The 14324-nt window shown below is 40.2% G+C and overlaps 1 pseudogene; it reads left to right on the top strand.

The window, feature by feature from the left end:
- The first annotated feature begins 6729 nt into the window (after window positions 1-6729).
- The window catches only part of LOC141332767 (scavenger receptor cysteine-rich type 1 protein M130-like), a 10402-nt pseudogene continuing 2807 nt past the window's right edge, over window positions 6730-14324 (top strand).

Raw genomic sequence — 14324 nt, 5'->3', positions numbered from 1 at the left:
AAGCTCCACATTGTAAAATACTCGCTAAAGGTTAATGTATAGCACAAGCAGAAATGAAGCACACTGACTCTCTCTGCTGGTCAGAAGGTGAACAACATATTCAGTGAATGAGATATGGTTTTTGTGGGCCATCTGAAACCACTTGTGGAATTAGGTAAATTTCACATTTATTGACAGTAATTATTTTTACATAAACCAAATTTTAAGCTAAACATTAATATCCTAAACATTTAAACACCTAATTTTAAAAAAGGCATTTTACAACATTATTAATTTTACAGAGTTGAGTTTATTACGTGATAATGTCATGCTAACATATGTATACACTAATAGACATTTTTAGGACATATGCCGTTAGTTATCAGTGCTTTTATCTCAACTCTGCAGGTGTTGGGCTTTGATACTGTAAATAAACTGGAGAGTTTCCTGTCTCCTGTAAGTCTTATATATACATGTATGTGCGTATGTAAATGTGTGTGTGTGTGTGTGTGTGTGTGTGTGTGTGTGTGTGTGTGTGTGTGTGTGTGTGTGTGTGTGTGTGTGTGTGTGTGTGTGTCATGGCCGCACTGGAGTGCACACCTGCATGATCTTCTAACAGCAAACACCCGTTGTAACTGCCAGCGTTAATGCAGGGAAGTGTATTTCGTCATGGTTGACTTTTGGCTACTACTTTTGACAATGTGCCTTATAACAACAGTAAAGAGCGCGTTTAAAGACGCGCTCCGGACCGGCAGGATTTACAAACAAAGCTGGACTATTCACGATCCTGTGCTCAATCACCCAGCGGGTGGAAACTTTACAGACGTTTCGACCACTGTAAGAACATTGAGCCAAGATGAGTGGATTTTATTCCAAAAGCAGGAGAGAGCATTTAGAAAGACTCTGGACACGAAACATCTCGAAGATAAACATAACTTCCTCTTTTCAGGAGAAACACCGAAAAAATGGATCAGACTCATCCGCATTCTGAATGGAGTATACTTTAAGAACGGCACTTTTACAATCAATCGGCGAAATGGAAGGCAGTTCGGATTACCTTTGCTGAAGTTCACAATGCGTGTACTGAAGAAAATGCCGCGAGTTAGCGGTGGCCTTCCTGAGGCCCAGACCGTGGATTGCCTCGCCGGCTGGATTGAGGCGGAGTTGCGCTTTTTGCGGGACATCGTTCAACCAGCACTGGGAGCACCAAGGAGTGGAACCCATCAACAAAAGCAGGTGGGCAAAGATAAACTTGCATATTTATGGCAGAATAGAAAATCTAGAGCAATCCAAATTATTCTTAACAACAGTAAATATCCAAATGTACCAGTCGGCATAAATAATATTCTATCCGTGCAGAATTATTATATTTCTAAATGCGCGCCTGAGAGGCTTGATGGCGTGTTAAATGCACCGCCATGGACCGGATCATTACTTCCCGTACAATCTAGCCAGCTTAACACTTCATTGTTCACTGTCACTGAAGTAGAGAAAGTGGTTAATGACCTCCCCAATAATAAAGCAAGTGGACTTGATGGTGTGACTTATGAAACACTGAAAACTACAAAACAAATGGTGTGCCCAATTCTGACTAATATATTTAACATCTGTCTGGAAAATGGCAAAGTTCCAGAATCATGGAAAGGGGCCCTGATACACCGTATCCCCAAAAAAGATAATATTCCTGATGACCTGTCTACTTGGAGAGACATTTCCTTACTACCTACAGTCTTTAAGGTGTTTATGAAATGTATGCTGTCACGAATACTTCCTTGGTTAGTGGATACAGGAATACTTACACCAAAGCAAAAAGCTTATATCAATAGGCAGGGGATGAATGAACATGTCTTCTGTCTTAAAACGGGAATTGATGATTTCAAACATTCATCTGCCAAGTTCTTTACTGTCTTTTTGGATTTTCGTGATGCATTTGGCACATTGCCCCACGATGTCATGTTTCATGCATTGGACGAAATAGGACTACCACAGCTGTATGCAGATGTAATTAAAGATGTGTATAATAACTCTTACATCCAGGTCATATGTGGAACCGCCCTCACTGATCCCATACCACTTAAAATTGGCATCAAAACAGGGTGCCCATGGAGCGCCATCAATTTCATTCTGGCGATTAACTCCTGGATGAAGTGGATGTGCCAGTGCGCACCAGCAGGCGTGCGATCCCCAAACCCAGTGCAAGGTTATGCGGATGATGTGGAAATCTCCTCAAGAGATGAAAGTGTAATTTCCAACATGCTCCTCCGCACAGATGAGTTTTTAAGGTGGTCAGGTTTAGACATCAAACACACAAAATGTGCTGCATTCTATGAAAGACGTAGTGGAGGAAACAGATGGTATAAAGCAAAGTCTGACAAGCCCCCTTCCTTTTCAATAATGCAGAAACGTATCCGAGTGTATGAACGTCATGAAACATATCCTTATTTGGGCCATAAATTTAACGTCAGTGGCGATTGGGAGGAACAGATATCAGAGCTGTGTCAAGAATATACCCAAAGACTTGGGCTGATTGATGCTGCCCCACTGCCCATAATGATGAAGATTGAAGCCATCAGGCTAATCGCAGTAGCCAAAATTCAACATCTCTTCCCGAATGTACATATCCCACAACGTATATTGTCAGCGATGAACAACGAAACGGTTAAGCTGATGAGGAAATGGTTCTGTCTTAATAGCCGCACGACTCGGGACATTATTTTCCAGCCACGTAGAGACGGAGGTCTCGGTGCCCCAAATATTGAATGGCTCTACACCGCGTCCAGAACAGGACACCTTTTAAACATGCTTAACAATGACGATACAACTGTTAGAGAATTATCACGTGAATCACTGTTTTTACATCTACAACGTCGCAAAATACCTGCTGCTTCCATAAATGAGTCCCAGTTTCTTGGATTTAAACTAAAGCAGAACGGAAAGTTGGACATCAAAGCAGCCGGATTTGGAGTGCGCTCTGACTGGCTAGACTTAAACGACCTTTGCAGCCGCATAGGAATACAGCTGTCCTGGTTGGGACCCGATGGAGAAGTAGTGGCTCTTAATGACAGCATAATCACCGATCCACTGGTTTCCACTCTGGCAATCCTCAATAAAGACACTACTCCTCACCAGTTACAGATTAAACACGCAAGAGCTTCAATTCTTCATCTTAGACAGATCCAAAACGGACAGCACTGGACGGGTCTCAGATTACAAGGAAAACTTGCTTTACTTCAATTTGCCGACCATTCAGTGTCTCACTCTGCTCTGTCTAATCCATCAATTTCAGATGACATTTTGATATTCTTGATTAAAGCAAGACTACAATGTCTACCAACAAAGTACAATTTGGCAATATGGTATCCATCAAAGCATGAACCTTATTGTATATTACATCCTACACAGCAGGAAAACGAAACGGTTGCTCATATACTAAACGGCTGCTACAATTATAAAGGACTCTATGTAGCCAGACATGACCGTCTGGTTGATCTGGTTGCAAAGGACTTACAAATGGTAATCGGTGGACATGATAGTAAGATCTACAAGCATAGCACTGTACGAATTAACTGGTTTCATCATAACATATCAAACAGTGAGTACTTCACAAACATTCCAAATACTCCTGACATTGTAATTGTTAATGAGGTTATGAAATCTGTTTGTATTGTTGAGGTGGGCTGCTGTTTTGATCTGTATATGAATACTTGCTATTATTCTAAACTATTGAAATATCAACCCCTGGTAGATCTCATCCTCCAACTTGGATATACCTGTAGATTGATAATTCTGGTATTTGGAAGTTTGGGTCATGTCCATAAGAGTGTGATTAGCGGGATGCAATTAGGGGGGCTACAAAAAAAGAAGGCAAAAAAGCTTGCAAAATTCTGCTCAGTTTCAGCCATTATAGGGAGCATGAAAATATGGAGACGGAGATGTTTCCTTTATCCCTAATGTGCCGAGTATTATAAAAAAAGAAGGACCTGTACAAGTATGTGAGCTATGAATTGTAGATCTGTCACCCTGTCAAAGACTCTTCCCAGAGTATTTGGATCTTGTTTTCTTTGTAATGTCTTTTAGATCCAAATAAAAGTATTCAAATGTGTGTGTGTGTGTGTGTGTGTGTGTGTGTGTGTGTGTGTGTGTGTGTGTGTGTGTGTGTGTGTGTGTGTGTGTGTGCGCGCATCCCCTCAGTGATGTGTGGGGAGGAGTTCATCAGTACTGACAGTTTTGATATATATGGAGAAAGTCAGAAAAACCTTCTCTGATTTGTCAGTGAAGTTGTTTGATGATTTCCTCTGTTGTGTCTAATAAGGTAATAGCGAGTGTGATTGGAGGGTGTTGGGCCTCTTTCTCTCTCATTAAGAGGATGCCTGTACTTCTGGATCATCAGTGCGGAGAAGCTTGTACTGGGTGTTGAGTTAATCATGATGAGGATGATGGGAAGCTGCCTGATACTCATTTTACTGTCTTCATTTGTAATACTCATCACAGCTGGTAAGTACATTATTAAAAAAGAGATGTTAGAAGCAAGGTTCCTTTCAGAAATATTGTTTTTGTAAATTGCTTGCTGTAATGTGGTTTTTGAGATGACATAATCATATATAAAGTTACAATATGCCTCTCTCTCTCTTTCTCTCTCTGTTCACTAAACAGACCTTGTGAATGTGAGGTTGGTTGGTGGTCACAGTCGCTGTGCCGGTACAGTGGAGGTTCTTCATAGAGGTCAGTGGGGAAGAGTGTGTGATCTTGACTGGGATTTGGCTGATGCTGCAGTGGTGTGTAGAGAGCTGGACTGTGGAGAACCTGTAGATGCTGTTTCTAAGGCACACTTTGGACCAGGATCAGGACCAGTCTGGATGAGTCATACCAGATGTGTTGGTTCAGAATCCACCCTGAAGAACTGTAGGTCAGCGGGATGGGGTAAAAATAACTGTGACCAGACTAGAGATGCTGGAGTCATCTGCTCAGGTAAACTGCCCAAATCCTGACATTATATACAAAGTATGTTCCTTTTTATTAAAACAATATGTTCATTTAATCCTTTGAAAAAGCAAAGAAAAAGTCACAGGCTAAAAGTGAATGCACCAGTGTGTTGGACTGCCCAGTTTTTCAGGGGTGTTTTGTTTGGAATAAGAAGGGCAAAGTAAGCATGACTTGAGCCCTTAACAATTTTATTCCCCCAGTGTTTTTACCAAGGAGTTGAATGGAAGGTGTGAGTTGTTAAATAGATAGCCCACCAAAGAAAATGTAATAAAAAAAAAAACAATAAGTATGAATTTTTAGCAGCCAATACTCCAGTCTTCAGTATCGCATGATTGATAAATAAGTAATGCATGACAAAAAGAATAAAACTTTCAGTATCCGGAAAGTAACATTCTGTCACAAATTTTGAATGTGTGAAATTCAATAGATAGTAAATTTTATTTATTTATTCATTTTCATAAATAGTGATAATTTCTTATTTTAAACAATAATATCTTATTATTGTGTGAATGCATTTATATGCTGTTTCAGATGTAGCTACTGCCTTAAAGACAGCCATAAAGTGTCAGATTATTGTAATGTGTATGCAACTACAGTATACTTTTAGTACAGTTTTGATAAATTTACTAAGTAGATTACTTAGTAGATTATATTGTCCAGTTATGTCAAAAAATGTTTCATGGGAGGGGATTAATATATGCAGGGCTGGTAAAGAATTTGCAAATTGTTTCACTTTGATGTTCATTCAAGTTTCATAAGTTCCCAAATTCCAATGATAATTACTGGTAAATTTCTCTTTTAATTATTAATGTAATGGGCCATAAAAACATTTTTATTTATAATTAATATTTCGTTACCAAATGTAAAACTGTAATTATCTGTGATTTTTCAGATGTCAGGCTGGTTGGTGGTTCTCGCTGTTCTGGGAGGTTAGAGATACTTCATGATCAGACGTGGATGTCAGTATGTGATGCTTCCTTTGACCAGCAGGATGCAGAGGTTGTGTGTAGAGAGCTGGACTGTGGGGCTCCTGTACAGGTGCTGAGAACAGCTGCTTTTGACAAAGGAGATGCTCAGATGTGGACACAAGAGATTCAGTGCAGAGGAAATGAATCTCAGATTCATATGTGTCCAACATCATACAGATTTACGCCCAAATACAACTGTTCTCACAAGTACAGTGTTAGACTGCTGTGTACTGGTGTGTGTTGACAATTTCAACAAGAAAGATTTTTTTTTTTTAATTTCGATGAATTTATTCTAATATCTTTTTTCTTCTTTTCTCCTAAATGCACACTTACAGACAGAAAACTTGTGAGGTTAGTTGGTGGACACAGTCCCTGCAGTGGGACAGTGGAGGTTCTTCATAAAGATCAGTGGGGAGCAGTGTGTGATTTTGGCTGGGATTTGGCTGATGCTGCAGTGGTTTGTAGAGAGCTGGACTGTGGAGAACCTATAGATATTCTGAGTGGTGCTCAAGTTGAACCCGAATCAGGACCAATCTGGATATATAATGCAATGTGTACTGGATCTGAGCCCACACTGAAAAAGTGTGGATTAGCAACATGCCGTTTAAATGGTGTGTGTCATGGTAAGAGTTCTGGAGTCATCTGCTCAGGTAACCTCTAAACTTCAATTGTTAAAAAGAAAAAGTAATGTATGTTTTGTTCTGAAAGGTTCATACTCAGTGGTCTTTTTTATTTATATATATATATATTTTAAGATGTCAGGGTAGTTGGAGATTCTCACTGCTCTGGAAGGTTAGAGATGCTTCATAATCAGACGTGGATGTCAGTGTGTGATGCTGCCTTTGACCAGCAGGATGCAGAGGTTGTGTGTAGAGAGCTGGACTGTGGGGCTCCTGTACAGGTGCTGGGAGCAGCTGCTTTTGGCAAAGGAGACGCTCAGATGTGGACACAAGAGATTCAGTGCAGAGGAAATGAGTCTCAGATTCACTTCTGTCCAACATCAACATCACATAAAAATTGTTTAAGTGACAAAAATGTTGAACTGGTGTGTGCAGGTTAGAGCAGATTTATTCTTTGACTCTGTGTATGATTTTGTTTCTCTCTTTGTGTCATTCTTCTCTCAACTCTCAGTTTCTCTGTGTATAAGTATTTAATTTTGTGTTCAATTTTTGTTAATGTTTTGTTTAAATTTTGTGTTCTGTGTTCAATATATAGACCGTGTGAATGTAAGACTGGTAAATAGTACCAATCGCTGTGCTGGTAGAGTGGAGGTTCATCATGATGGTCAGTGGGGAACAGTGTGTGATCTTGGCTGGGATATGGCTGAAGCTGCAGTGGTGTGTAGAGAGCTGGACTGTGGAGAACCTGTAGATGCTGTAGGCAATACTCATTTTGGACCAGGATCAGGACCAGTTTGGATGAAAATGGCATTTTGTACTGGATCAGAGTCTACACTGAAGAACTGTGGATCAGCAGATTCAGTTGATTATCACTGTAATCATAATAAAGTTGGTGGTGTCATCTGCTCAGGTAGGTTGCTCCAAAATTCAGTGTCTTGCTAAATGTTGTTTCTTGGCATAAATACTTTCCAGCAAATCAGATACAAGCTTGCAGTTTTGGCAAGTGTTTTCTTTGTGTGTGTGTCCTTGTGTGTGTGCATGTACTTTCAAAAAAGTCATAAATGGACTTGGGGTGTCTTCTAAGTCAAAGGGCCAGATTTACTAACAGCTTGCATCAGTGCAAACCATCTTTTGGGGTTAAATGTCTAAAAAGTCTCAGTGTCATAATTTTTTTTTCTCTCACTTCATCAGCTGTCAGGCTAGTTGCAGGTTCTCGTTGCTCTGGGAGGTTAGAGATACTTAATAATGATCAGACATGGATGTCAGTGTGTGAAGCTGCCTTTGACCTGCAGGATGCAGAGGTTGTGTGTAGAGAGCTGGCCTGTGGGGCTCCTGTACAGGTGCTGGGAGCAGCTGCTTTTGGCAAAGGAGACGCTCAGATGTGGACACAAGAGATTCAGTGCAGAGGAAATGAATCTCAGATTCACTACTGTCCAGTGTCTTTACAGAAGCACAACTGCTCTCATGATGATCAGCAAGGCCTTCTGTGTGCTGGTAAGAGTTGGATAATTATGAGAGTAATCATTAGTTTAACTTAGATTGTATGAGACCCAGTGTAAAAACACTTGATGGTTCCCTGCCACCCCAACATCTTATGAGAATAAACTAAAACACATAAAATACAACACTGGTATATTGTGTTAGTCTCTGCCAAGTTGGTCATCTCAGGTCATCTTTTCAAAAACTGTGTCAAACTGAATGGAATTCTGGGCCCATTGCACTGATTTGGCTGATTTTGATTATTGAAAACATACTAAATAAGCAAAGCACATACATACAGAGGTCAGACTTAAAAGGAATGAGTCTTGGTTTCAAGGAGGTAGGTAAATTTAGTTCAAATGAAATTATTATATTATATATCCCACTGCTTCACTGCTGGGGTTTCATCACTGGTGTCAAGACCAAAAATGGACCTCAAAAGTTTTCTATATGCTCTGTGTTTTGTATTTCAAGTCTTTTAAATTATAAAACAGGTTTGTTTGAAGAACAAGTTGTAGTGCATGGAGCCCATCAGACATGAAATAACTAGTTACATTCCTTAAATGACTTCTCCCCCATGATTAACACCTATGTGCTATGAGCCAGACCTCTGATCACTATCCAACTCATCCCCCCACCATCAAGATAAGAATCTTACAGAAATGCAGATACACTTTCCTTATTCAGACATACAGTCTCACATACAGTTATATAGAAATGTACATCAATGTGTTACCTTTTCTTATATTGTTGTTTCTGTTATGTATGTCGGCCTCAAACATTAATCCGCAATAGGTGAATTATTGTGCATGCTAAGACTCTCACATTTAGAATCACTCAGTCAAACGAGAAGATACATAGATCCTGTTTGGTGTCTATGAGCAGCATTTATTATTCCCTAAATGTTAATGTTTGTGGCATCTTAATAACTCCTTGCTTTATATGTATTATTGAACTTTTGAAAGTTTTGTGGCCAAACAACCAATCAGCTTCCACATGCGAAACAACATTTTGAGAGACAAAGACTTTCAATCTTCCCTCCAAAACTCAGATCAACCGGATTGGACAAGGTCCAACTGTGGGCGTGAACGACCTACAGGTTTATAAACCTTCCCTCATCTCTCTCGCTTGCTCTGGCCTTCGGGACACAAAGACACGTCACCCGCACCTCCCCCCAGATCCATGGGGGGGGGGGGTCTCACCTAGCGGAGGAGATGATGAGGCCTGCAATACTCTCAAGGAACTGGAAAGGACTTTCTGAACTGAACATAAACGGAAACAATGCACAACAACAACAAGCTTGCAAGTATCCGTCCTTTCTACAAATGTAGATAGCTGCGTTTAAGGCGTTTTATAAAAGAAACGATTTCAGGATGTTCAGAACCGTTTCATTCCTGTCCCTTTGCAAACTCACTTTCTGTCTCTCTCTCTCTCTCTTACTCTCTCTCTCTCTCTCTCTCTCTCTCTCTCTCTCTTACTCTCTCTCTCTCACGCGTTTTCTGTCTATTTGTGTTTTATGTACGTTTGTCTATGTGCGATCGTTTGTAAGTAGAATGGTTTAATAAACAACCATATATTCACATATAATGATTCTCTGTGCTGAATGCTTACATTACAAAGTCACTTAAACTGTTTCGATCTCATATTGCTACCTTAAGCCCTATTCTGTTCAATTGTTTTAACTCCGTTCTGGTTAGTAAAAACGCGTTGCCGTGACGACGGGCCAACGTCAGAGTAATGGGTATCGCTGAATAATTTGCTGGACAAAGAAACCAGTCGATATCGTTATTACTGTTACTGATCAGAAACTGGAAATTGCGTATATTTAATGACGATTATTATACACGATTTCCTGTGAGTTAAACTACTTTACCTGACTGAAATGTATGTTTTAAATAACTCATTTCATCCTATTCATTGGTCGTAAGACCTGGTGGAGTTTGCAGTGTATATGTGATGAGAGGAACAGTCTCATACATATACACACATATATTGATCATCTTAAATTCTTTGAGCTAACCAAAATTCTCTACAAAGTCAAATTTGTAGTGATTACTCTCATTACTGGTAGTGACACCACTTTCATTCCTTCACACTGTTTTGTTTCTTTTATATCTCTCTGAATCCCTCTCTCTTAGATGCAGTAAATGTGAGGCTAGTTGGTGGTAACAGTCGCTGTGCTGGTAGAGTGGAGGTTTTCCATAGAGGTCAGTGGGGAACAGTATGTGATGATGACTGGGATATGACTGACGCTGGAGTGGTGTGTAGAGAGCTGTACTGTGGAGAACCTATAGATCCTCTTTGTAATGCTCATTTTGGACAAGGATCAGGACCAATCTGGATGAGTGTTGTACTATGTACAGGAACTGAGTCTACACTGAAGAACTGTGGGTCAGTAGGGTGGAATAAACCTTTCTGTACTCATAAAAATGATGCTAGTCTCATCTGCTCAGGTTAATATAATACTAAACCTTCAAAGCATGTCACACTTTTGATTGATGTGGTTATCTGCATGTCTGGTTTAAACAAAACTGTGTTGTTAATTAATCACCATTTAAGTATTAGACAATTAAGTAAATAATTAACCTAAAAAATTACAATTCAATATCATTACTAAAGTTGTCATACAATGGTTGCCACATCAAGACCAAGCGTTACTTTTATGCAATATTTACAGGTCATAAACAATCCAGACTTGCTGCTGGGTCTCATCTTTGCTCTGGGAGATTAGAGGTTCTTCATGATCAGTCATGGATGTCAGTGTGTGATGATGCCTTTGACCAGCAGGATTCAGAGGTTGTGTGTAGAGAGCTGGACTGTGGGGCTCCTGTACAGGTGCTGGGAGCAGCTGCTTTTGACAAAGGAGACAAGATGTGGACACAAGAGATTCAGTGCAGAGGAGATGAATCTCATATTTCATACTGTTCAATCTCATCATCAAACAAACACAACTGCACTAGTGACAATAATGTGGGCCTGATATGTTCTGGTAAAATATCAATAATGAGCATCTCTCCAATTGTTTGTTTAACTCTATCATGTCTTAGATATAAAATATAAAGTTAATGCATTATTACTGAACTGTGTCTTTTTTTTAGGTTACACTGGGTTCAAACTGGTAAACGGTTCAGACTCTTGTTCTGGAAGAGTGGAGCTTCAGTACTTCAGTAAATGGGGCACATTATGTGATGCATGCTGGGATATGAGAGCTGCCAGTGTCCTCTGTAGACAGCTGAATTGTGGGATTGCTGTGTCTGTTGTGGGATCAGACTGGTTTGGAGAAGGAAGTGGTGAAAGCTGGGCTGATGAGTTTGATTGTGACAGGAATGAAACAAAACTCTCAGAATGTTCCATCTCTTCATGGAGTCGAGCTGAATGTTCTCATAGACGAGATGTTGGAGTCATCTGCTCTGGTAAACTTATTTAATTAAGAGAGTCATGAATATTAATATTAATAATAATCTTGCCTATTAATGTTAATGTCAGTATGGATAAACTACAATACTTTGTTCTACCAGTTTAGTAATATGTCAGATTTTCTCCTTAGATTCCTCTCTGGGTCTTCATGATGGTCTGGTGTGGTTGTCTGGGGAGAGACAGTGTAAGGGAGAGGTGGAAGTTTTCATTCATCAGGTCTGGAGGAGAGTTCTGCTGGACTCCTGGAGTCTCACTGAATCCTCTGTGGTCTGCAGACAGCTGGGCTGTGGCTCTGTGCTGAACTTCTACGGCTCCTCTTCATCCAGTCCTGAACACAGTCATGAGTGTGTGACGGGCTTCCAGTGCTCTGGGAGTGAAGCTCATCTGGGGAACTGCAGCTCTCCACAAACTCTCAACTGCAGCTCCACACAACAGCTGTCCATCACCTGCCTTAGTGAGAAGAACAACATCTGGCCAGATATTTTTTAGTTGTTAGTGATGAATAATGTGTTTTTCTTTCTCTGAATATCAGGTCGTGGGTCCATCCGGCTGGTGGGTTCTAGGGAAGACTGTGCAGGGAGGCTGAAGGGTTTTTCACAGCGGCTCATGGGGGACAGTGTGTGATGACTCCTGGGATATTAAAGATGCCCATGTGGTGTGCAGACAGCTGCAGTGTGGAGTGGCCCTCAGTAACCAGCAGGTACCAGCCTGGTTTGGTCCTGGTTCTGGACCCATATGGCTGGATGAGGTGGAGTGTGAGGGGAATGAGACGTCTCTGTGGAGCTGCTCTTCTCCAGGCTGGGGAAAACATGACTGTAATCACAAGGAGGATGTAGCAGTAGTGTGCTCAGGTAAAGACTATACTGCTGTAGTTTCTCATTTATTTTCAAAATTAATGTTATGTTTATAGAAATTTCAGCAACGCATTCACATGTTCATGATTCCTAATAATATTTAATTACATTTTAGGATTTTAAGATAATAAATATATATATATATATATATATATATATATATATATATATATATATATATCTTTTCTTTTTTTTTTCAGAGTTTAAAGACATTAGGTTAACTGAGGGCTGTGAAGGGAATGTGGAGGTTTTCTACAATGGATCCTGGGGAAATATGTGCTGGAACCAGATGGACAGAGACACAGTGAGTCTGATCTGTCAAGAGCTGAACTGTGGAAGATCTGGTGTTTTGTCTGCTTCTACACCAAGAGTGGGAACTGCCCATAACTGGCTGGATGATGTGATTTGTCGACGACATGACTCAAATCTGTGACTCAAGCAGTGTCCCTCTTTACCCTGGGGACAGAATGACTGTAATGAAGATGAAGTGGCCAAAATCACCTGCTCTGGTAAGACTGATGCATTTTACATGACTGAAATTACAAGAGTAAGGCTTTACCATAATGCCTTGTGTATATGTATGAAAAATATGCATATAATATTGAATAAACTAATTACAGAACAGAAGAGTTTTGAGTCTCCTCGAAGCTATCTGACATGCTCCTCATCTCCCCACCAGAAACAGTGTTCAGGTAAGTTTATTTGAGAAAAAAAGAACTTCATAAGCCTAAATAAGGTATGTACATACAGTGGGGCAAATAAGTATTTGATACACTGCCGATTTGTCAAGTTTTCCCACTTACAAAGAATGGAGAGATCTATCATTTTCATTGTAGGTACACCTCAACTGTGAGAGACAGAATGTAAAAAAAAAAAAAAAAAATCCAGAAAATCACATTGTATGATATCTATAAAATGAATTTCCATTTTATTGCAAATAATTACTTGATCAACTACCAACTAGCAAGAATTCTGGCTCTCACAGGCCTGTTAGTTTGTCTTTAAGAAGCCCTCCTATCTTCCACTCAATATTACCTGTATTAATTGCACCTGATTAAACTCGTTACCTGTACAAAATACACCTGTACACAGACTTAATCAATCAGACTTCAACCTCTCCTCTATGGGCAAGACCAAAGAGTTGTCTAAGGACTCTAGGGACAAAATTGTAGGCCTGCACAAGGCTGGGATGGGCTACAGAAGGATGAGTACAATCCCAAGAACACCATCCCAACCGTGAAGCATGGAGGTGGAAACATCATGCTTTGGGGGTGCTTTTCTGTAAAGGGGACAGGACGAATGAACCATATTAGGGGGAGGATGGATGGGGCCATGTATCGTGAGATTTTGTGCAACAACCTCCTTCCCTCAGTAAGAGCATTGAAGATGGGTCATGGCTGGGTCTTCCAGCATGACAATGACCCCAAACACACAGCCAGGGCAACTAAGGAGTGGCTCTGTAAGAAGCATTTCAAGGTCCTGGAGTGGCCTAGCCGGAGAAGACCTGTATGGAGGAGTGCACCAAAATCCCTTCCACTGTTTGTGCAAACCTGGTCAAAAACTACAGGAGATATCTGACCTCTGTAATTGTAAACAAAGGTTTCTGTACCAAATATTAAGTTCTATTTTTCTATTGTATCAAATACTTATCTAATGCAATGAAATGGAAATGTATTATTTTATTAAATGTATGTGATTTTCTGGACTTTTATTTTAGATTCTGTCTCTCACAGTTGAGAGGTACCCATTCTTTGTAAGTCGGAAAACTGTTGTGGTTGTGTTCTGAGGGCACCAGGAGGATTTCATGTATGCATACTGTTTACACATGTTCACAGATACTTCGTTGGCAGTTAAAGGGATGGTTCGGAGTAGAATTGACTTCATTGCTATGCACTCCGAAGCCCATGTAAATACCCCATCCAAAGTTTTGTTTACCTTAGTCAAACATTTATGGAGATATTAGAGTTTTTCGAATTGCTTGTTACAGGAGTGAATGGTACATGTGATGTATCTCGTAAATTGCA

Source organism: Garra rufa, chromosome 4, assembly GCF_049309525.1.
Source record: "Garra rufa chromosome 4, GarRuf1.0, whole genome shotgun sequence".
Classification (NCBI taxonomy): Eukaryota; Metazoa; Chordata; class Actinopteri; order Cypriniformes; family Cyprinidae; genus Garra; species Garra rufa.
This window is presented reverse-complemented; position numbering and strand designations above follow the sequence as displayed.